Raw genomic sequence first — 25,549 nt, 5'->3', positions numbered from 1 at the left:
AACATGAACGTATACTGTTACACCAAGTACACACACATCCATGAAACGAAAACACCACAACTTTAACACACTTCTCTACCAAGAACCTGGTATTGACTGTCATTTTACAAAACCCAAAGTGAGTCTCTTCCGTACATGGTCCTTCGAGACGGGTAAATACATTTGGCCTGAAACATGAGTTGTTGGCAGAGAGAGAACGTTAGATATGCTATAATCATCTCATTACTATCATCTTACTAGATTCTCTACCAAGCACCTGGTAATCTCTGATATGAGTGACACAATGTACTCTACTGTTTTTGTTTCCTTAAAGGTAGACTCAGCAAAATGACGCTGCCACGGGCAGCACCACAGATATTGAGATGAGTGAGATGCAAGACTTCGCTCTCACACAGTCACACACAGTATCTGCACAAGTGCACGGGTTCACTTCCCACTGTTTCAGCGTGGTAGCCACGGGACCAAAACAGCGGAGAAGCTGAGTCTACCTTTAATGCACTACTAGAGTTACTAACAGTGTGTTCTCTCATTAACGACTGCTGCAGGGGAGAGAGACAGCAGCAGTAGCAACTAGCTAGACATTCTGCTGTTATATTAGCGTTAGCTGTGTTTTGGAGGGCTTAATTGACTGCCTGGTAATTGCAGTGTGAGGCTGGATGAGTGGGGTGTTCCAGTTCAGCTAAGAGTAATTACATTGAAGACACTTTCTCTCTGACATCTCTAGCTACATCCCCTCCCTTCCCCTCTCCCTCTCTCCATCCATCCCTGACACTTTCTCAGACTCTCCATCTACTGCCCTTTGTTACACTTCCCTCGCTCCCTACCTATATGATAATTGAGTAAGCTGGGGAGATGGGTCAAAGATAACATATCTATACCTGAGCCCACACAGAGCTTTCTTTGGTCTCTAGCTAAACCATGAAAAGCAGGCGAAAGAGTAATAACCAGGCTTTAGTGTCCAAGGTCTTACTATCTACATTCTAATTCCCCCTGACCTTCAGTACAACTATCACACTCTTTCTCTCCACATCATAATGTTTTATTACTTCTTTAAAACAGCAAAAGCTGAAGGTTAAATTGTCAAAACGAAATGACTTTACAAGTCTTATGGGTTTGGCTATGAGAGGTAGAGAGAAATATATGTGGATAGATTGGGGGTGGATTTGAAATTCCTTTCTTGTTTTGAAGAGCCAATGAAAACAGGAACAAAACAAAACAAAAACTTGCTCCAAGAATATGGAGAATACAGCCTTAAAATGCATTACAAGTTTTCAGACCTCCTTGATCTTTGCCACAGTGTGTAGTGTATGTATGTATGTATGTATGTATGTGTGTGTGTGTGTGTGTGTGTGTGTGTGTGTGTGTGTGTGTGTGTGTTGTGTGTGTGTGTGTGTGTGTGCATGTGTGACAGAGAGTCAAATGATCAAAATTATTGAGTGAGACCAGTAGAGAGAATGCAATAGAAACTGACACTTCATCAATGCTGTAAGTTGTGTTTGAAGTATGATTCAGAGGTTGCACTAGTACAGCTAGTCATGAATAAAAACTAAACACATGTAATACATATAAAATGAACGAAAAGCAACATCATATACTGAGTATACCAAACATTAAGAACAGATTCCTAATATTGAGTTGCACCTGGCACCCACTACCATACCCCTGTATATTTATCCCTCCTGTATATATCCTTCCTGTATATCCTGCCCTGTATATCCCCCCCTGTATATCCCACCCTCCTGTATATCCTCCCGTATATCCCCCCATATAACCCTCCCCATATATCCCCCCATATATCCCCCCTGTGTATTCCCCTTCTGTATATCCCCCCTGAAAATACCCTCCTGTATAGCCCCTCCAGTATACCCCCCTCCTCTATATATCTTCCCCTTATATCCCCCCCATATTCCTCCCCTGTATCTCACCCCCCTGTATACACCCCCCCCCCCCCCCCCCCCATATATCCCCCCTGTATGTCCCCCTCTCCTGTATATCCCCCCTGTACATCACACCCTGTATATCCCCCCCACCCGTATATCCCCCCTGTATGTCCCCCACTTGTATATCTCTAGTAGTAATTAGTAGATGTTTCCTTCTCTTTCATTGATGAGCTACTCACACGTAACACTGCTATTGGTGGGCACCACCAGAGGGCTGACGCGGGCGTTCTTAACGATGTCTTGCCAGTGGATGGTGTCTGCATGGCACAGGAACTTATTCTGGTCGACATACACACCGCCTTGTAGGATCTCTGTGGGATACGATAAAACACAAAGAAACACATCAGGACAAAGTACTGACCCACACACACAAAGATGCACAAACACACACGGACGCACGCATGGAGGCATGCACAGACACACACACACACACACACACACAGGTGTACACAGTTAGATTTGAGAGAAACAGGTAAAGGAGACCTCAGCCCTGACTCCTTCATCCTCCGCCAGATAAATATGATGGATTAAACTTTTAGAAGGTCAGAGACAAATCCTTGTCTTATTGCTGTTATTATTAACCATAATCTAGTTTTGTTGTTGTTTTTCCTCTGTCCTCTTCCTCAGATTGGAGACTCATACCAGCAGACACACACACACGCACGCCACAGCAGACATAAACATAGGAAATAAGTATGTTACCCCCCCATGATACCAAATCCATCCAGCCTGGATTTTAACCCCCAGCGAGCGAGAGAGAGAGAGACAACAACACTAACAATTTTGTAATTTCATATTTCATCAGGGGAGGGAGGAGAGGATGAGATTATATTCTGGCTGAGTCCCAAATGGCATCTTTTCCCTACAGGCCCTGGTCAAAAGAAGTTCAATAAAGGGAATAGGGTGCCATTTGGGATTCAGCCCCTGTCTTCTAATATGAATCATACTGTCCACCTCGGATCAGAGAGTTTACTAGGGGTGGGGGCGATCCAACCCATCCCCTCCTTTCACCCCCACTAACTTCCCTTCTTCCCACAGTTCAATATTGTGTTCTCTGATTGGTTCACAGAGGGCAGCCCCAATTATTCTCATCATTGGATTCTCAGAGAGAGTCCTTATCAGACCTAATCTAGACTATTCTCAAAGAGAGTCCTTATCAGACCTAATCTAGACTATTCTCAAAGAAAGACCTTATCAGACCTAATCTAGACTATTCTCAAAGAGAGTCCTTATCAGACCTAATCTAGACTATTCTCAAAGAGAGTCCTTATCAGACCTAATCTAGACTATTCTCAAAGAGAGTCCTTATCAGACCTAATCTAGACTATTCTCAGAGAGAGTCCTTGTCAGACCTAATCCAGACTCCCGCTGAATAAAAAACAAAATAAAACCCCAGCTTGTTGCTTGAAGATTAGCATTATTTACAGAGATGGCTTTCTCTCTCCCCACAATTGTGTGTGTGTGAGTGTGTGATGGGTGGGGGGGTGGGGGGGTGGGGGGGGGGGGGGTTTCTCTAACTCCCCACAAGCAGATCAGTGAAGTACAGCTGAAACAGATGAGCAGTTTTCATAACCCCTATGGCTGGCAGAAGCCCCGTAACAGAGTGTGCGTGTGTGTGTGTGTGTGTAACCTAGCAGTACCTGTAGCAGCCTGATTAAAGTGTACTCCACAGATGATTGGAGGTGGTGTTAATATGTTTTCTGCTTCTCTCTACGGGAGGGAAGGAACTTGGTGCTCATCACGGAAATTAATTCTCAGCCACACTATGGGAGGGATGGGAGGGAGGGACGTTCCGCTAGGTTTGTGTGTGTGTGTTTGTGTGTGTGTGTGTGTTGGACGGTTACGCTAGGGTACGTGTGGCACTCACAGCACAGAGGAGGAAGGAGGGAGCAACCACTGCTCATAGGCAAACTGGGCCGTGCAGGGGGCAAATAAACACTACCAAACAAACACAGCACAAAACCTCAGCATAACTTCCCTGACCCCCAATGTGTTTTTATGGACCAGAGGAGAGGCAATGTGGTGTGTGTGTGTGAGTGTGTGTGTGTGTGTGTGTGTGTGTTAGCACATGGTTGACTTGTCTCTTTGAGCATGGATGACCCTCTCTGCATGCTCAGGCTCTGCTCAGTGATTCAGACTTCTTAGTTTTTAAACATGAGGTAAGTCAGACAGATAGGAGGAATGTTGTTCACAACAAAGAGAACCAGAGAGGTAAAAGCTTGGTAAGAACACAACCAGTATCTGATTGTTGTCACAACATTAAGACCCTAATAAAATATAATTGTGAGAAATATTGTTAAAAAGTAATACATTTCCACAGTTCAATTGTCCCCAAATGACAACCAACAGTCTAGACTTCTTTTTTTATTTACCTTTATTTAATCAGGGAGTCACCATTGGGACCAGTGTCTCTTTTACGATGGAGCACTGCATATTCAACCTCACAAAATATATACAAAAAATAATACAATATCAAACAAATAAAATACAGCACAACACATATTGCACGTACAAAAACAAATATACACAATACACACAAAACACAATCAACCAAAACAAAGACATACTTCATTATAAAAATCCTCTTTCCGCTGCCTGAACTGCCCTAGGGACCCCAACGCATCTATTCCAAATGTATTTAGGAGATCATTCCAAACATGCGGAGCAAGAAAACTAAAGTCTGACTTATCTTACTCTGTAGACACCAAAGGAGTCTCCATAGTTAACCAACTCTGTGAACAGGTTTAATAACTTCAATTTTAAATCTTAACAGTGAAGTTAGGTAAGTCGGAAGCTTGTGGAGCAAGGCTTTGTAAACAAAAAGAGCTTAATGAGGTGATCCATGTGACTTCAAAGAGGTCCAGCCAACCTTTTGGTAAAGAATAGTGATGAGTAATAAAACTGTCTCCTGTGATAAAACGAAGGGCGCTATGAAAAACGGCATCCAGGGGTTTAGGAGTAGAGGCAGCTGCACTTTGATTAATAGTATTACAATAATCAAGAACAGGTAGAAAGGTTGACTGCACAATCTGCTTCCTGCTGAATAGAGAGTGACAAGATATGTTTAACAAGCTCATTTGTACGTTTCTTAAACGATAAATCATTGTCAAATACCAAGGTATGTATATGCAAGGACTAGTTTAATTATAGTACCATCCGATGTGTGAAGATGTAATCCATTACATTTACATTTACATTTACGTCATTTAGCAGACGCTCTTATCCAGAGCGACTTACAAATTGGTGCATTCACCTTATAGCCAGTGGGATAACCACTTTACAATGTTTTTTTTTTTTTGGGGGGGGGGGGGGGGGGGGGGGTAAGGGGTGGGTAGAAGGATTACTTTATCCTATCCCAGGTATTCCTTAAAGAGGTGGGGTTTCAAATGTCTCCGGAAGGTGGTGAGTGACTCCGCTGTCCTGGCGTCGTGAGGGAGCTTCTTCCACCATTGGGGTGCCAGAGCAGCGAACAGTTTTGACTGGGCTGAGCGGGAACTGAGACAATCTTACGATAGCTTGAAAACAACATGTATTTAGTTTTGCCCGTATTAAGCACGGGTTTTAAAACAGTAAAGGTTTCCTGCATAACTACAAAATCGGACTGTAGCCTTGTCACAGCCAGGTCAGCAGTCGGGGCAATTGCGTAGATAATAGTATCATCCGCATATAGATTAAATTTACAATTTTTAACAGATTGACCAATAGCATTTATATAAATAGTGAAAAGAACAGGTCCTAGTATTGACCCCTGCGTAACACCTTTATGCACTACAAGAAATGTGGACTTAACCCCATCAATCACAATGGCCTGAGTTATGTCACTAAGATAATCATGAAACCAAGAACAGGCAAACAACCAACAGCCCAGGCCAATCGAGATCAACTTGTTCAATAAAATAGCATGATCAACAATATCAAATGCTTTTGACAGGTCCACAAACAAGGCAGCACAATTAATTTGAGTGTCTAAAACATTGACAATATAATTAACAACTAATGTGGTTGTTGTAATAGTGCTGTGCACTGGCCTAAACCCAGATATATTTATATTCAACATACCATGCTCAGATCAAAAAGAGTGAAGTTGCTTATTTACCAAAGATTTTAGAATCTTGGCTAGACATGGAAGCCTGGAGATGGGACAATAATTATCAAGATCACTTCTATCCCCGACCTTATGGAGTGGCATAAGCTGTTTTCCATACTTTTGGAATATTTCCTGATAACAATGTTAGAGATATGGGTTACTGAGCCAGCAATGAGGGGGGTAGCACACTCGAGTAGACCCAGCTCCAATTGGTCAGCCCCTATGGATTTATTGGTATCTATAGCAAGTAAGGCATCAATGACTTATTTTTCTGTGTATTGCCGAAATGCAAAAACTTCACTACCATTTTCTGGGTCAATCTGCAAAATTCCCAAATCAGTGTTTAGCCCACTCTTAGATATAGAAGGGTTAGATGCTCTTTTCAAAAATTTTGCCAGTAACTTATGAGGTATATCTGCTAGCTTGCTATTACAGACTGTAATAGCAGCTATCGTATGGGCATTGATTTATGATGTTGTGCATTGACTAAAGAGGTCTGCCGGCTGCTGAGTAGGTCTTAGTCCCAAATAGCACCCTGTTCCCTATATAGTGCACTTTTTTAAAGCAGGAGTCATATGGCTGTGGTCAAAATGAACGCACTTTATAGGTAATAAGGTTCCATTTGGGAGGCGAAATGGGATCTATTCACCCTGTATCCTCCAAACAGGTACTCAACTATACATTTACATTTTAGTCATTTAGCAGACGCTCTTATCCAGAGCGACTTACAGTTAGTGAATACATATTTTTTTTATACTGCCCACCTGTGGGAATCGAACCCACAACCCTGGCGTTGCAAACGCCATGCTCTATCAACTGAGCTACATCCCTGCCGGCCATTCCCTCCCCTACCCCTGGACGACGCTGGGCCAATTGTGCGCCGCCCATGAGTCTCCTGGTCGCGACCGGCTGCGACAGAGCCTGGATTCGAACCAGGATCTCTAGTGGCACAGTTAGCACTGCGCTGCAGTGCCTTAGACCACTGCGCCACTCAGGAGTACATTAGGAATCATACAGTTAACCCCCAGGTGACGAGGGACAGAAACCAGAGCAGCCACAGACCAGATAGAATAGATACCAGTAAAAAAAAAAACTCAAACTCCGATTGTATTTTCTAAGTAATTGTTCATGGAGAAAATTAATAATGAATTGTAACTTACACACCCACATGCACACAAACACACACACACATAAACACTAGAAAGACAATGGCAAGATGGTGCCGACGGATGGTGCCGACGGATGGCGCCTCGCTCCGAACCCCTACTAAACATTGCAGTTTTCTATTTTTTTTACTCAGTTTGTTTCATACATTACTTCATTCACCCAGGAAGAACTATTGGAAAATAAATAACTTACTCACCGTCCACCCGACCTTCCCAAATTCCCGGAGACGGCGGAACAATAGGCTAGCCTTCGGGCTTCCTGGGAGTCCTACCAAAGAGTAGGAAGCGGAGACGCCAACGGAGAGGCATACGTGGCGGGGTCTTAGTGAGATTAAGGCACCAGGCGACCTGTCCTCCATTACTGAGCATACTACTCGCCAATGTCCAATGAATAAACTTAACGAACTCAGAGCGAGGATCTCCTTCCAGAGGGAAATCAGATTCTGCAACATACTCTGTGCGACATATGGTGCGACGGGGGAAACATACAGGAACTTGCGAGCTACTTCTCTCCCGACTTGGAATACTTGGTTTTCAAATGTCATCCTTTTTACCTTCCGAGAGAGTTCTTTGGGATTATCACCATGGCTGTGTACATCCCGCCCCAAGCGGACACCACAAATGCTCTCAAATATCTTAATTGGACCCTGAACAAACTGGAGACTGCATACCTGGAGGCAGCATTCATTGTTGTGGGGGACTTTAACAAAGATAATTTGAGGTCCTTACTCCCAAATTATTACTAACACACTGACTGTCTTATTCGCGGAAATTCAACGCTTGACCACTGCAAAATGCCTTTTTGACACAGGTATAAGGCTGTCTCCCATCCTCCTTTCGGTAAATCTGACCATGACCCCATTTTGTTTATCCCAAAGACTCAAGAGGGAATTTCCGGTGGTCAGGTCCGACCAATCAGAATCCACACTGTTTTGATCACATGGACTGGAATATGTTCTGGGTCGCATCTGTGGATAACATCAATGAATACGCCGATTCAGTCACCGGTTTCATTAAAAAAATGCATAGATGATGTGATACTGATAGTGTCTTTCAAAACCTACCCGAATCAAAAACTGTGGATTGATGGCAGCCTTGTAGGGAAACTGAAGGCGAGAGATGCTGCTTATAAACACGGCAAGGTGACTCGGGACAATAGTATGGTTAAACAGTACAATTACAAACCTACTCAGATCGTTCAAGATGGCGAAACACAAGTAAAGGTACAAAATGGAGGAGCAATTCAGTGGGTCGGACACAAGGCATATATGGCATGGGCTCCTAATGATCACGGATTACAAAAAGAAAGCCAGTCATCAACGGCGCCATACCGGACGAGCTAAACACCTTTTTCTCACATTTCAAGCACAACGACGAAGGCTACATACTGCTAGCCCACACAGCATCCCTAGCCGCACCTTCAGAGTATGTGCAGACCAGCTGGCTGTTGTGTTTTCTGACATTTTCAATCTCTCTCTGGCTCAGGCCACTACCCCCACCTGCTTCAAGATGTCCACTATCATCCCTGTGCCCAAGAAAGGGAAAGTAACTGAACTGAATGACTAGCACTCACCTCTGTCATCATGAAGTGCTTAGAGAGGCTAGTCAAAGACTACATCACCTCCTCCCTCCCTGACACACTCAACCGTCTCAGATTCGCCTACCGCCCTGACAGATCCACAGACTACGCAATCGCCATTGCACTGCACACCACCCTCACCCACCTGGACAAAAGGAATGCATATGTGAGGATGCTGTTCATTGTCTACAGCTCGGCCTTCAATACCATAGTGCCCTCTAAGCTCACCACAAAGCTCACGGCCCTGGGACTGAACTCCTCCCTATTCAATTTGGTCCTGGACTTCCTGACGGGCCGCCCCCAGCTGGTGAAGGTAGGCAACGTTACCTCCTCTACACTGTTCCTCAACACGGGGGCCTCACAAGGGTGCTTCCTCAGTCCCCTCCTGTACTCCCTGTATACCCATGACTGCGTGGCCTCACAAAATTCCAACTCCATCATCAAGTTCGCTGACAACACAACAATAGTAGGCCTGATTACCAACAACCACAAGAGGGCCTACAGGGAGGAGGTAGGCACTCTGACGGCGTGGTGCCAGGTAAACAACCTCTCCCTCAACATCAGCAAAAGGCGCTGATTGTGGACTTCAGGAGGAATCTGGCTGGGCACGCCCCCATCCTCATCAACGGGGCCGCCATGGAGACGGTCAAAAACATCAAGTTCCTCATCGTGCACATCTCCGAGAAGCTGAAATGGTCAAACCACACGGACACTGTGGTGAAGAAGGCACGTAAGCAACTCTTCAACCTCAGGATGCTGAAGAAATGTGGCCTGTCCCAGATGGCCCGCACAGTGTTCTTTCTACAGGAGCACCATTGTCGGGCTGCATCGCGGCCTGGTACGGCAACTCCACCGCCGCAGACCGCAAGGCGCTACAGAGGGTGGTGCACTAAGCCGAGCGCACCATTGGGTGCACACTGCCTGCCCTCCAGGACACCTACAATCCCAGGTGTCGTAGGAAGGCCAAGAAGATAATCAGGGACCCAAGCCACCCGAGCCATGCCCTGTTCTCCCTGCTTCCTTCACTCAGACGCGGGCAGTACAGGAGCATCAGGGCACCTTGCTGCTCCCCCCTCCCTCCCTTGCTGCTCCCCTTATGGATATTCTACCCCAAAAAAACAATTACCCTTCCCACACCCACCCCGCAATGGACATTCATCATTGTTATAGCGTAAATAAGTATACATTACTCTTTTTTTATTAATGTTCCATTCACTCCTCACCACCCCCCCCATCCCCCCCCCCCCCCCCCCACGCTGCTCCCCCCATGTACATTCCCCAACGGACTCTTCCCCTGCCCCCACCACCCAATGGTCATTTATCATTGCTACAGTTGTAAATGTGTATATTATTATTATTATTATTATTATTATTATTGTTACTATCCATATTTTGTCTCATTGACTTTCACTGTACCCTGCAATTACATCTGTGTCCCTGTACATGGGACTAATAAACTTATTGTTACTATCCATATTTTGTCTCATTGACTTTCACTGTACCCTGCAATTACATCTGTGTCCCTGTACATGGGACTAATAAACTAAATCTACTCTAATCTAATCGAATCGAATCTTAAGGCAAAACATACTAACAAAAGTACTGCAAAAGAAAACAGCGCTAACTCTCCTACACAGTATTCTGTGTGCTCTTGATTACCTACGACTGCCTGCTACTCAAGGTGCTGGTAGCTGCTGCTGGAAGTTGGTGTGTGTGTGTGTGTGTGTGTGTGTGTGTGTGTGTGTGTGTGTGTGTGTGTGTGTGTGTGTGTGTGTGTGTCTGTGTGTGGCTGGTAGCGGATAGTGGAGGCCTCTGTTGGTTGTTTAGTGGGTTGAGAACGGACTCGTAATTAGCCAATTCACTGAGCCTGTGATCCCAGCTATCCCTGGTCCCCTGAGCCAAACACACACACACACACACACACACACACATCTTTGAACTACAATGGTATGGCAAAACATCTCTTCAGCCTCCCTCCCCTCCTCCCTCCATCCCAAACAGACCATCGGAGGAAAGTAATAAGAAATGTAGGAAAGCAGAACAAATGTATGCAGCCAATTATTCCAAGGGGTAAATGCTCCTTCTGTTTTTTAATTGCAGAGTGGGGATGAATTGTATTAAGTCTGGGAGGCAGATATCAAACTTGGCTCGTACGGCTCGAGTGGTTGGAATTGGAAAAGGCATTAATGGACACTTTAGAAAAGATGCAAATCATTGTCTTGTTGTTATTGTGCTATCTAATAAAATGAAAGGTGAAGATCATTCAGTTCAGATGCTGTACATGTATGTTTTATGTGACTATGTGGGGTCATTCTTTCTAGTGTGTGTGTGTGTGTGTGTGTGTGTGTGTGTGTGTGTGTGTGTGTGTGTGTGCGTGTGTGTGTTTTCCAAACCTGCCTCAAACACCACCAATTCCCTCCATTCTTGTGCTGTGAAAGTCTTAACATGATAAATGGCTTAATATTCTCAATTACAAGATAAGGGCACCTCCATTGCATTTATAGTGGGAGATTGCAGTTTTGCACTTTTTTTACAAACAAATTCAGGCTCACATACACTGTAGCAGATACAGTTGAACAGATAATGGGGTTGGACAAAAACGTGCAAAATCTGATGCTTATGTAATTAGGAGAACATGTTGGGGCAAACTCCTTTTGTCACACGCACAGGCACACATACACACACACACATGCGCGAGTTGACTCATAACCCCCAGTCCCCGCGGTTAAATCCATGAGGCGGACGGGTTTAGTTTGGTGAAGGGCGGGTGGATGGCGGGTTGAACAAAGAGGAAACAATACCTTTAAAAAATCCATGAATATATTATTCTTCTGCAATTTATATCTATAGGCTACACTGAGGTTTTTCTTTCATTATTTTAGGCTATCTGGCATAAGTGCATAAGCCTAAGCTTTAGGGTCTACCTGTACGTGTACCAAATAGCCTACACTCCAATCCCCAATGTCTGAGTTTAATTCAATGAGAGAAAAACTGTTAAATGGAGAGACAAGGACCAGAAAAGTAATGTTTGGGAAAGATTTAGTGAAGTGGTAAAACAGGATGATAGCAGTGTCGGCTATGTTACGTGTCATGATTGTGAGGCACTATACACATTCGACAGTCACAAGACAGGGACTTCAAATAGGCCTATGGCACGTCAAGGGAACTATAGTCTATGGTTCTAAGATTAACTTAGCCTTAAGATGCTTTTGGGAAACCGGGCCCAGATGGGTTAAATGGAAACTGAAATCTGTACACTGACTGTAGGTCTATAACCTCTCATATGTGGCCTTAATATGAACTCCTACAGAATTAAGCATTTATTGCAGTAAAATGATACACCAAATGTAAGCACAAGTTTGAATCAGGAACAGGAGTGTAGAGTGGATTTTTACTTTATCACATATAATCGGACCATTGCAGATGGGTTATTAGCAATTGCAGGCGGGTGCTGGTGAACAAACAGCTGACCCACGCACCACTAACACACACACACACACACACTGAAACTCCATCCTCCTGATTCAAAAACAAAAACTCAAACAGGAAGTACCAGTGACACACTCAATATGGAAGTGGTCAGATGAAGCGAATGCTAAGCTACTGTTTCGCTAGCATAGAATGGAATATGTTCCGGGTTCATCCGATGGCATTGCAGAGTTTACCACATAGGTCACCGGCTTCATTAATAAGTGCATTGACGATGTTGTCCTCACAGTGACAGCACGTACATATCCCAACCAGAAGCCATGGATTACAGGCAACATCCACACTCAGCTAAAGTCTAGAGCTGCTGCTTTCAAGGGGTGGGACACTAATCCGGACCTTTATACAAAATCCCGCTACGCCCTCTGATGAACCATCAAACAGGCAAAGCATCAATACAGGACCAAGATCAGATCCTACTACACCGGCTCTGACGCACGTCGGATGTGGCAGGTCTTGCAAACTATCACAAATTACAAAGGGAAACCCAGCCGCGAGCTGCCTAGTGATGCGAGCCTACCAGACGACCTACAGGTCTTCTATGCTCGCTTCGAGGCAAGCAACACTGAACCATGCATGACAGCACCAAATGTTCCAGACGACTGTGTGATCACGCTCTCCATAGCCGATGTGAGTAAGACCTTTAAACAGGTTAACATTCACAAGGCCGCAGGTTGCACCAGGTTGCATACTCAGAGCATGCGCTGACCAGCTGGCAAGTGTCTTCACTGACATGTTCAACCTCTCCCTAACCCAGTCTGTAATATATACATGTTTCAAGCAGACCACCATAGCCCCTTTGCCCAAGAACACCAAGTTAACCCGTCTAAATGACTATTACGCCATAACACTCACATCTGTAGCCATGAAATGCTTTGGTTATGGCTCACATCAACACCATCATCCCAGACACTCTGCACACACCCCAATTCACATACCACCCCAACATATGCACAGATGACACAATCTCTATTGCACTCCACATTACACTTTTCCATCTGGACAAGAGGAACACCTACAGTTGAAGTCGGAACTTTACATACACTTAGGTTGGAGTCATTAAAACTTGTTTTTCAACCACTCCACACATTTCTTGTTAACAGACTATAGTTTTGGCAAGTTGGTTAGGACATCTACTTTGTGCATGACATATGTAATTTTTCCAACAATTGTTTACAGACAGTTTATTTCACTTATAATTCACTGTATCACAATTCCAGTGGGTCAGAAGTTTACATACACTAAGCTGACTGTGCCTTTAAACAGCTTGGAAAATTCCAGAAAATTATGTCATGGCTTTAGAAGCTTCTGATAGGCTAATTGACATCATTTGAGTTAATTGGAGGTGTACCTGTGGATGTATTTCAAGGCCTACCTTCAAACTCAGTGCCTCTTTGCTTGACATCATGGGAAAATCAAAAGAAATCAGCCAAGACCTCAGAAAGAAAATTGTAGACCTCCACAAGTCTGGTTCATCCTTGGGAGCAATTTCCAAACACCTGAAGGTACCACGTTCATCTGTACATACAATAGTAAGCAAGTATAACACCATGGGACCACGCAGCCGTCATACCACTCAGGAAGGAGACACGTTCTGTCTCATACAGATGAACATACTTTGGTGTGAAAAGTGCAAATCAATCCCTGAACAACAGCAAAGGACCTTGTGAAGATGATGGAGGAAACAGGTACAAAATTATCTATATCCACAGTAAAACAAGTCCTATATCGACATAACCTGAAAGGCCGCTCAGCAAGGAAGAAGCCACTGCTCCAAAACCACCATAAAAAAGCCAGACTACGGTTTGCAACTGCACATGGGGACAAAGATCGTACGTTTTGGAGAAATGTCCTCTGGTCTGATGAAACAAAAATATAACTGTTTGGCCATAATGACCATCGTTATGTTTGAAGGAAAAAGGGGGTAGCTTGCAAGCCGAAGAACACCATCCCAACCGTAAAGCACGGGGGTGGCAGCATCATGCTGTGGGGCTGCAGCAGGGACTGGTGCACTTCACAAAATAGGTGGCTTAATGAGGAAGGAAGATTATGTGGCTATATTGAAGCAACATCACAAGACATCAGTCAGGAAGTTAAAGTTTGGTTGCAAATGGATCTTCCAAATGGACAATGACCCAAGCATACCTCCAAAGTCGTGGCAAAATGGCTTAAGGACAGCAAAGTCAAGGTATAGGAGTGTCCATCACAAAGCCCTGACCTCAATCCTATAGAAAATGTGTGTGCAGAACTGAAAAAGCGTGTGCGAGCAAGGAGGCCTACAAACCTGACTCAGTTACACAAGCTCTGTCAGGAGGAATGGGCCAAAATTCACCCAACTTATTGTTGGAAGCTTGTGGAAGCTACCCAAAATGTTTGACCCAAGTTAAACAATTTATAGGCAATGCTACCAAATACTAATTGAGTGTATGTCAACTTCTGACCCACTGAGAATGTGATGAAATAAATAAAAGCTGAAATAAATCATTCTCTACTATTATTCTGACATTTCACATTCTTAAAATAAAGTGGTGATCCTAACTGACCTAAGAGGGAATTTTTACTAGGATTAAATGTCAGGAATTGTGAAAAACTGAGTTTAAATGTATTTGGCTAAGGTGTATGTAAACTTCCGACTTCAACTGTATGTGAGAATGCTGTTCATTGACTACAGCTCAGCATTCAACACCATAGTGCCCTCCAAGCTCATCACTAATCTAAGGACCCTGGGACTGAACACCTCCCTCTGCAACTGGATCCTGGACTTCCTGACGGGCCGCCCCCAGGTGGTGACATGCGTCACGCTGACTCTCAACATTGGGGCCCATCAGGGGTGTGTGATTAGTCCCCTCCTGTACTCCCTGTTCACCCATGACTCCGCAGGACTCCAACACCATCATTAAGTTTGCCGACGACACGACGGTGGTAGTCCTGATCATCAATGACGATGAGAGCTTATAGGGAGGAGGTCAGACACCTGGCAGTGTGGTAACAGGACAACAAACTTTACCTCAATGTCAGTAAGACAAAGGAGCTGATCATGGACTACAGGAAATGGTGGGCTGAGCACGCCCCCATTCATATCGACGGGGCAGTAGTGGAGCGGGTCGAGAGCTTCAAGTTCTTCGGTGTCTACATCACTAAGGATCTATCATGGTCAACACACACCAACACAGTTGTGAACAGGGCACGACAACGCCTCTTCCCCCTCAGGAGGCTGAAATGATTTGGCATGGGCTGTCAGATCCTCAAAAAGATATACAGCTGCACCATTGAGAGCATCTTGTCTGGTTGCATCACCGCTTGGTATAACAACTGCTTGGTATTCGACCGCAAGGCGCTACAGAGGGTAGTGCGTACGGCCCAGTACATCACTGGTGCTGAGCTCCCTGCCATCCAGGACCTCTATAACAGGCAGTGTCAGAGGAAGGCCCTAAAAATGGTCAAAGGCTCCAGCCACCCAAGTCATAAACAGCAAGCGGTACCAATGCACCAAATCTGGAACCAACAGGACCCTGAACAGCTTCAACCCCCAAGCCATAAGACCGCTAAATAGTTAGTTAAATAGTTAACCAAATAGCTACCAGTACTATCTGCATTGACCATATGCTGCTACTGTTTATTATATGTCACTTTATTCCTAGTTATACAGTATGTACATATCTACATAAATTACCTCGTACCCCCTCGGTATTGGTACCCCTTGTACATAGCGAAGTTATTGTTACTCATTGTATATTTATTATTACGTGTTTTACTTTTCCATTATTTTCTTTCTCTCTGCATTGATGGGAACGGCCAATATGTAAGCATTTCACTGTTAGTCTACACCTGTTGTTTATGAAGCACACACATCAACCCCCCCCCCCCCCCCACCCCCCACATTGTAAAAAAATAAAGCTTCTTAAACCATTCTTCCTCAGCTCTTAAGGTTCCTTGGAGAACTCGTGTCCGATAAAAAACCTTTGAGTTAAGTGTGGGGTTCTTGATGTGGCATCTATGGTTCTTCAGAATTCCAAAAGGTTATTGAAATGTATGGAAGCCTGCAGATGTGTCCCTTTCATAGCACACAACAAATTGGCCAGTGTTAACTAGAGTTGATTTTTTTGTGTAACATTTCTAGTGTTGATTCAATAGTTAAATCAACACTCAGTGGTGTAAAATAACCCCAGTGTTGGCATTAATAACCAGAGTTCAACCAAAACAATGCCCATCATTATCATATTTCCCAGGATTCTCTATTTGCAGGTAGATTTTTTGAATTGTTTGTTTCAATATCTATGTTTTTGCACGTACATTGATTGATTAATTAATCTCATGCTACTCAAATATAAATAACATACATTTTTCTAAACTATTCCAGTCCGTTACTTGGACTTATTGCACCCATCACTGAAATGGTTGCACCAGTTTAGATGTTCAAGGTAGTCTCATATCTTATTCTTCCCAACCCTGGCTGTCATTCTGAATGCAGGTATGCGGGTGAATAAACATTCCAAATGTTGGATATTCCACTCTGGATTCCAATATGAATTACACATCACTTGCCAAGCCAACATAATGTGACTTGCAGGCCTGATATGGGCTGTAAACTATGAGTTTCAGGCCACTGTATTAGGGTAAAACGATCGCCCCTGCACACACACGCAAACATAAAACAGTCAGTCTCATCCCAGCCTGTCCTTCTGGGCCCTGTTTCGTTACATTTACATTTTAGTCATACAACAGACACTCTTATCCAGAGCGACTTACAGTTAGTGAGTGCATACATTTTCATACCGGCCCACCGTGGGAAACGAACCCACAACCCTGGCGTTGCAAGCGCCATGCTCTACCAACTGAGCTACAAGTTACCAAGGATATCTCTGTGACAAATGTGACTCGTTTCAGGAAACTAGGCGTATGTCGTGGGTCACTACTTCACAGGAGAGCCATTTGAATGTAAACTTTTTATTTTTAATCAACATTTGTTTTTTGGAAGAAATGCCTTCTGGAACATGTGAACTTTCATATGCCTTAATAACAAACTTGTATGCCATCTGTAAATACAAATAAAATTGTTAAATTATGAGCCTAGTTGGTTAAGCCACAGAAAAAGACGGCAACCTTCCCACTAGCCATGATTGGCTGAGATAATGAGTGGGCTGGACATGCAGAGAGAGGAGTTCAGATTGGTCTGGTATATAGAAGGCTTCTGTTTATTTGAGCTGGTCATTATGTGTAGGTAAGCCTGTCTAACGCGGCAAAAAAAAAAAATATATATAGTGTAGTGGAGGTGCATAAGTGTTGCTCTCCACTTTCTGGAGGATCGAGTTTTGACATCAGTGGAATTAGAATAGCTAAAAAGATGGAGAAAAAACCTGTCTACGGATTACATCTCCAAACTAAGGGCAACCATGCATGGCATCCGTGACAGGGAGACGCATCCATCATGCATGATGATGTATATGGGTAAGATAGTCTAGCTAGCTACCTTTTCAGATATTACACATTTCTAATTTTGACAGAAACTGCTTTCATTTCAAGTTAAAGTGTACTGTTAGCTAGCTAGCTAATGTTAGCTGGCTGACTCGCTAGCTAACATTACGTGTATGATGTTATTATTCTTATCTCAGAGCCGTTTGCTTGGCTAGTTAGACTAGAGCCTAATGTTAGCTATCTGGCTGGCTCGCTAGCTAACGTTACATGTAGGATGTTATTATTCATATCTCAGAGCCGTTTGCTTGGCTAGTTAGAGCCTAATGTTAGCTAGCTAACATTGAACCTGGTTGGTTAGCTACCACTACCTGCAGATTCATGCAAGGGTAGTAACATCATGAGTTGGCACTATGGTTCATATGGTTCATTGTTTGTGGTCCTCTGTAGCTCAATTGGTAGAGCATGGCGCTTGTAATGCCAGGGTAGTGGGATTGATCCCCGGGACCACCCATACGTAAAAATGTATGCACACATGACTGTAAGTCGCTTTGGATAAAAGCGTCTGCTAAATGGCATATTATTATTATTATTTAACTAGCTAACGTTAGCTGGCTGGCTCGCTAGCTAACGTTATATGTATAATGTTATTATTCGTATCTCAGAGCCATTTACTTTGCTAGTTAGAGCCTAATGTTAGCTAGCTAACATTTAACCTGTTTGGTTAGCTCCCAGCAGATTCATGCAGGATAGTAAAAACATAAGTTGGCACTATAGTTTGCTGGCTGGCTCGCTAGCTAACGTTACGTGACGTGTATGATCTTACACATTGTTTACCTAGCTAGGTTCATTGTTTACCTAGCTAGCTAGCTAGCTACATGTCTTAACAAAATACTCTACTATGCAAGTAACCATTTCGGGTGCGTTCATAAATTCAGTCTGAGTATGCCAGAGCGCAGAATAACTGATGAATTAACGAACGCACAACACCCGTTGAATATGACCGTTGTCAGTAAACGTCGGCAAAAAAGCATAATGAAATTGTTGCCAGCAGAGCTGGTTAGGCTGTTTTCATGTTATCCGGAGATAAACAACAAACCATTATCCCAATTTTCTGTCTGAAAGTAAATAGCAAGCTAGCCAATGTTAGCCAGTTAGCTTGGGTGCTTTACTGCTGTTGTGAGGTCAGAACGCTCGGATCAACCCTACTCATCGGCCAGAGCATCAAGTGTGCGCTCTGAACGCTCAGAGAGTGAAATTAGATGGGTGGGGCTAAAGCTTAAGAGGGTGGGAACGATACTGAATGGGTGTAGACAAAGAAGAGCTCTTCACTAGGTACAAGGCAGAGTTCATCTCAGCCTATGCTACCCTCCAGTCCCTCGACTTCTTGGCGCTGACGGAAACATGGATTACCACAGAAAACACTGATACTCCTACTGCTCTTTCCTCGTCTGACCATGTGTTCTCGCATACCCCGAGAGCAACTGGTCAGCGCGGCGGTGGCACAGGAATCCTCATCTCTCCCTAGTGGACATTCTCTCTTTTCCCCCTGACCCATCTCCTCATTTGAATTCCATGCTGTCACAGTCACTAGCCCATTCAAGCTTAACATCCTTATCATTTATCGCCTTCCAGGTTCCCTTGGAGAGTTCATCAATGAGCTTGACGCCTTGATATGTTCCTTTCCTGAGGATGGCTCACCCCTCACAGTTCTGGGTGACTTTAACCTCCCTACGTCTGCCTTTGACTCATTTCTCTCTGCCTCCTTCTTTCCACTCCTTTCCTCTTTTGACCTCACCCTCTCACCGTCCCCCCCTACTCACAAGGCAGGCAATACGCTTGACCTCATCTTTACTAGATGCTGTTCTTCTACTAATCTCACTGCAACTCCCCTCCAAGTCTCCGACCACTACTTTGTATCCTTTTCTCTCTCACTCTCCTCCAACACTAATCACTCTGCCCCTACTCAGATGGTAATGTGCCATCGCAACCTGCGCTCTCTCTCTCCCGCTACTCTCTCCTCTTCCATCCTATCGTCACTTCCCTCTGCTAAATCCTTCTCCCTCCGATCTCCTAATTCTGCCTCCTCAACCCTCCTCTCCTCCCTTTCTGCATCTTTTGACTCTCTATGTCCCCTATCCTCCCGGCCGGCTCGGTCCTCCCCTCCTGCTCCGTGGCTTGACGACTCATTGCGAGCTCACAGAACAGGGCTCCGGGCAGCCGAGCGGACCTGTCATCTTTTCACTCCCTCCTCTCTACATTCTCTTCCTCTGTTTCTGCTGCTAAAGCCACATTCTACCACTCTAAATGTCAAGCCTCTGCCTCTAACCCTAGGAAGCTCTTTGCCACCTTCTCCCTGCTGAATCCTCCTCCTCCTCCCCCTCTCACCTCCCTCTCTGTGGATGACTTCGTCAACCATTTTGAAAACAAGGTTGACGACATCAGATCCTCATTTATTAAGTCAAATGACACCGCTGGTCCTGCTCACACTGCCCTACTCTATGCTTTGACTTCTTTCTTTTCTTGCAGGTTGTTGGACGGCCGTCCGCCCAACAACCTGCCTGCTTGACAAGTCAACTATGACAGACAAAATTAGAAAAAAAAATCCCTGAAAATCACATTGTAGGATTTTTAATGAATTTATTTGCAAATTATGGTGGAAAATAAGTATTTGGTCAATAACAAAAGTTTCTCAATACTTTGTTATATACCCTTTGTTGGCAATGACACAGGTCAAACGTTTTCTGTAAGTCTTCACAAGGTTTTCACACACTGTTGCTGGTATTTTGGCCCATTCCTCCATGCAGATCTCCTCTAGAGCAATGATGCTTTGGGGCTGTCGCTGGGCAACACAGACTTTCAACTCCCTCCAAAGATTTTCTATGGGGTTGAGATCTGGAGACTGGCTAGGCCACTCCAGGACCTTGAAATGCTTCTTACCAAGCCACTCCTTCGTTGCCCGGGCAGTGTGTTTGGGATCATTGTCATGCTGAAAGACCCAGCCACGTTTCATCTTCAATGCCCTTGCTGATGGAAGGAGGTTTTCACTCAAAATCTCACGATACATGGCCCCATTCATTCTTTCCTTTACACAGATCAGTCGTCCTTGTCCCTTTGCAGAAAAACAGCCCCAAAGCATGATGTTTCCACCCACATGCGTCACAGTAGGTATGGTGTTCTTTGGATGCAACTCAGCATTCTTTGTCCTCCAAACACGACGAGTTGAGTTTTTATTTTGGTTTCATCTGACCATATGACATTCTCCCAATCCTCTTCTGGATCATCCAAATGCACTCTAGCAAACTTCAGACGGGCCTGGACATGTACTGGCTTAAGCAGGGGGACACGTCTGGCACTGCAGGATTTGAGTCCCTGGTGGCATAGTGTGTTACTGATGGTAGGCTTTGTTACTTTGGTCCCAGCTCTCTGCAGGTCATTCACTATGTCCCCCCGTGTGGTTCTGGGATTTTTGCTCACCGTTCTTGTGATCATTTTGACCCCACGGGGTGAGATCTTGCGTGGAGCTCCAGATCGAGGGAGATTATCAGTGGTCTTGTATGTCTTCCATTTCCTAATAATTGCTCCCAGAGTTGATTTCTTCAAACCAAGCTGCTTACCTATTGCAGATTCAGTCTTCCCAGCCTGGTGCAGGTCTACAATTTTGTTTCTGGTGTCCTTTGACAGCTCTTTGGTCTTGGCCATAGTGGAGTTTGCAGTGTGACTGTTTGAGGTTGTGGACAGGTGTCTTTTATACTGATAACAAGTTCAAACAGGTGCCATTAATACAGGTAACGAGTGGAGGACAGAGGAGCCTCTTAAAGAAGAAGTTACAGGTCTGTGAGAGCCAGAAATCTTGCTTGTTTGTAGGTGACCAAATACTTATTTTCCACCATAATTTGCAAATAAATTCATAAAAAATCCTACAATGTGATTTTCTGGAAAAAAAATTCTCAATTTGTCTGTCATAGTTGACGTGTACCTGTGATGAAAATTACAGGCCTCTCTCATCTTTTTAAGTGGGAGAACTTGCACAATTGGTGGCTGACTAAATACTTTTTTTCCCCACTGTACCATTTTGTAGCTCTGTGTCTGCTTTTATCCAATGTAAAAAACACCATTTCAAATGTAGCTACATAAGACCGAATCAAGGTGGTCAGTCACAAATCCAGGCTGAGTAATCTTGAGAGAATGAGAGAAACAAAACCAGAGCGCTTACAGAACTGTGCCAAGAACACTAATACAACCACCAATGTGACCACTAGATGTCACCTCATTCTAATACAACCACTACAACTAGATGTGACCCACAGGAGGTTGGTGGCACCTTAATTGGGGAGAACGGGCTTGTGGTAATGGCTGGAGTGGAATAGCTGGAATGGTATCAAATCCATCAAACACATGGTTTCCATTCCATTCGCTCAGTTACAGCCATTAATATGAGCTGTCCTCCACTCAGCAGCCTCCAGTGATGAGACCACATACTAATTCTATATTCCAAGTGATGATATACACTACCAGTCAAAAGTTTGGACACACCTACTCACTCAAGGGTTTTTCTTTATTTTTAATTTTTTTTACATTGTAGAATAATAGTGAACACTTTAAAACTATGAACTAACACATATGGAATCATGTAGTAACCAAAAAAGTGTTAAACAAATCAAAATATATTTTATATTTGAGATTCTTCAAATAGCCACCCTTTGCCTTGACGACAGCTTTGCAAATATTCATATGAATTATTCATGATAAAACACGCTACAGGATCCCAACAAGACACAATGTTATATATTAAGAGTAACAAAATGTTATATATCAGTGTAATAAACACACATCACCTAAAGAAGGAGACAGATTAGACTGAGGCTTGGTAACTAGGTAGTTAATTTAGCCTCATATCACCCCATTTATACCATATCTTAACACAAGGTCAGGGGGAAGAGGCTGTTAACACTGGGACAGAGTGAAATTACACTTTTATGTATTTAACTAGTGACCTGAAAAGAACAACTGCATTAACTCTACTACATAAAACACTTTACGAGAGGTTCACTGAAGAAAAGTAAAGGAGGAGAGATTGAGAGAGAGAGAGAGAGAGAGAGAGAGAGAGAGAGAGAGAGAGAGAGAGAGAGAGAGAGAGAGAGAGAGAGAGAGAGAGAGAGAGAGAGAGAGAGAGAGAGAGAGAGAGAGAGAGAGAGAGAGAGAGAGAGAGAGAGAGAGAGAGAGAGAGAGAGAGAGAGAGAGAGAGAGAGAGAGAGAGAGAGAGAGAGAGAGAGAGAGAGAGAAAGAGAGACAGGTAGCTTTGTGGTTAAGAGCGTTGTGCCAGTAACCGAAAGGTCGCTGGATCTAATCCCCGAGCCGACTAGGTGAAAAATCTGTCGATGTGCCCTTGAGCAAGGCACTTAACCCTAATTGCTTCTGTAAGTCGCTCTGGATAAGAGTGTCTGATAAATTACAAAAAACTAAGAGAAAGAGAGATAAATAAAGAGGAGTAGAGAGAGAAAGGTGTTTTTCTGGATGTGCAGCTGTGCTCAGGCACTGGTGTGTTACTGCGCATGAGGGTCGCTGTGAGCGGAGGGGAAATGACGCGGAAACCCAACTTTTTAACACAACACCGCTGCAGAATTCACGCCTGAGAGACCACAGCAGGATAGAATGTCACGTGACCATCACATGATCATCATAATAAAATTATTATGATGATCATGTGATGGTCTGGGTGGAGAAAAAGGGACAGTCTGGGTGGAGAAAAAGAGCTCGACCCCATAACAACACTTGAAAACAAATGACATTGGCAATAAATAAAAGACTGCAACCGCATAGAAATATGTATCCTTTAGATCCTCTCGCAAGGTTGACATTGATAAGAAAAAGTATCAACAAATGTGACCCACTACCTGGATTCGGTCCTCTGTAGCAACAATTGAAATGGTGTTTTTTACATTGGATAAAATTAGATACACACACTATTCATATATACAGTTGAAGTCGGAAGTTTACATACACTTAGGTTGGAGTCATTAAAACCAGTTTTTCAACCACTCCACAAATGTCTTGTTAACAAACTATATTTTTGGCAAGTTGGTTAGGACATCTACTATGTGCATGACATATGTAATTTTTCCAACAATTGTTTACAGACAGATTATTTCACTTATAATTCACCGTATCACAATTCCAGTGGGTTAGAAGTGTACATACACTAAGTTAACTGTGCCTTTAAACAGCTTGGAAAATTCCAGAAAATGATGTCATGGCTTTAGAAGCTTCTGATAGGCTAATTGACATCATTTGAGTCAATTGGAGGTGTACCTGTGGATGTATTTCAAGGCCTACCTTCAAACTCAGTGCCTCTTTGCTTGACATCATGGGAAAATCAAAATAAATCAGCCAAGACCTCAGAAATGGTAGACCTCCACAAGTCTGGTTCATCCTTGAGAGCAATTTCAAAACGCCTGAATGTACCGCGTTCATCTGTACAAACAATAGTACGCAAGTATAAACACCATGGGACCACGCAGCCGTCATACCGCTCAGGAAGGAGACGCGTTCTGTCTCCTAGAGATGAACGTACTTTGGTGCGAAAAGTACATATCAGTCCCAGAACAACAGCAAAGGACCTTGTGAAGATGCTGGATGAAACAGGTACAAAAGTATCTATATCCACAGTAAAACGAGTCCTATATCGACATAACCTGAAAGGCCGCTCAGCAAGGAAGAAGCCACTGCTCCAAAACCACCATAAAAAAGCCAGACTACGGTTTGCAACTGCTCATAGGGACAAAGATTGTACTTTTTGGAGAAATGTCCTCTGGTCTGATAAAACAAAAATAGAACTGTTTGGCCATAATGACTACCTTTCCCCCTTCTGATAACCAGGTGGCGAATCGCATCTCTGCATGTCTGGCAGACATATCAGTATGGATGATGGATCACCACCTCAAGCTGAACCTTGGCAAGACGGAGCTGCTCTTCCTCCCGGGGAAGGACTGCCCGTTCCATGATCTCGCCATCACGGTTGACAACTCCGTTGTGTCCTCCTCCCAGAGTGCGAAGAGCCTTGGCGTGACCCTGGACAACACCCTGTCGTTCTCCGCTAACATCAAGGCCGTGACCCGATCCTGTAGGTTCATGCTCTACAACATTCGGAGAGTACGACCCTGCCTTACACAGGAAGCGGCACAGGTCCTAATCCAGGCACTTGTCATCTCCCGTCTGGATTACTGCAACTCGCTGTTGGCTGGGCTCCCTGCCTGTGCCATTAAACCCCTACAACTCATCCAGAATGCCGCAGCCCGTCTGGTGTTCAACCTTCCCAAAAAATTGTAAAGTGGTTATGCCACTGGCTATAAAGGTGAATGCACCAATTTGTAAGTCGCTCTGGATAAGAGCGTCTGCTAAATGACGTAAATGTAAATGTTATTTTTGGAGGAAAAAGGGGGACGCTTGCAAGCCGAAGAACACCATCCCAACCATGAAGCACAGGGGTGGCAGCATCATGCTGTGGGGTGCTTTGCTGCAGGAGGGACTGGTGCACTTCACAAAATAGATGGCATCCTGGGGAAGGAAAATTATGTGGATATATTGAAGCAACATGTCAAGACATCAGTCAGGAAGTTAAAGCTTGGTCGCAAATGGGTCTTCCAAATGAACAATGACCCCAAGCATACTTCCGAAGTTGTGGCTAAATGTTTTAAGGACAACAAAGTCAAGGTATTGGAGTGGCCATCACAAAGCCCTGACCTCAATCCTATAGAAAATGTGTGGGCAGAACTGAAAAAGCGTGTGCGAGCAAGGAGGCCTACAAACCTGACTCAGTTACACCAGCTCAGTCAGGAGGAATGACCCAAAATTCACCCAACTTATTGTGAGAAGCTTG

At 44.1% G+C, this 25,549-nt stretch overlaps 1 pseudogene across 1 annotated transcript in view; it reads right to left on the bottom strand.

The window, feature by feature from the left end:
- Positions 1 to 25,549, bottom strand: part of LOC311128815 (receptor tyrosine-protein kinase erbB-4-like) — a 506,504-nt pseudogene that overhangs the window by 103,792 nt on the left and 377,163 nt on the right. Inside the window, exon 4 of the transcript in view lies at positions 2,120 to 2,251. The product of the transcript in view is annotated as a receptor tyrosine-protein kinase erbB-4-like (transcript). The remainder of the gene's footprint in view (positions 1 to 2,119; positions 2,252 to 25,549) is intronic.

Source organism: Coregonus lavaretus (assembly GCF_964263955.1).
Source record: "Coregonus lavaretus genome assembly, chromosome: 5".
NCBI lineage: Eukaryota > Metazoa > Chordata > Actinopteri > Salmoniformes > Salmonidae > Coregonus > Coregonus lavaretus.
This window is presented reverse-complemented; position numbering and strand designations above follow the sequence as displayed.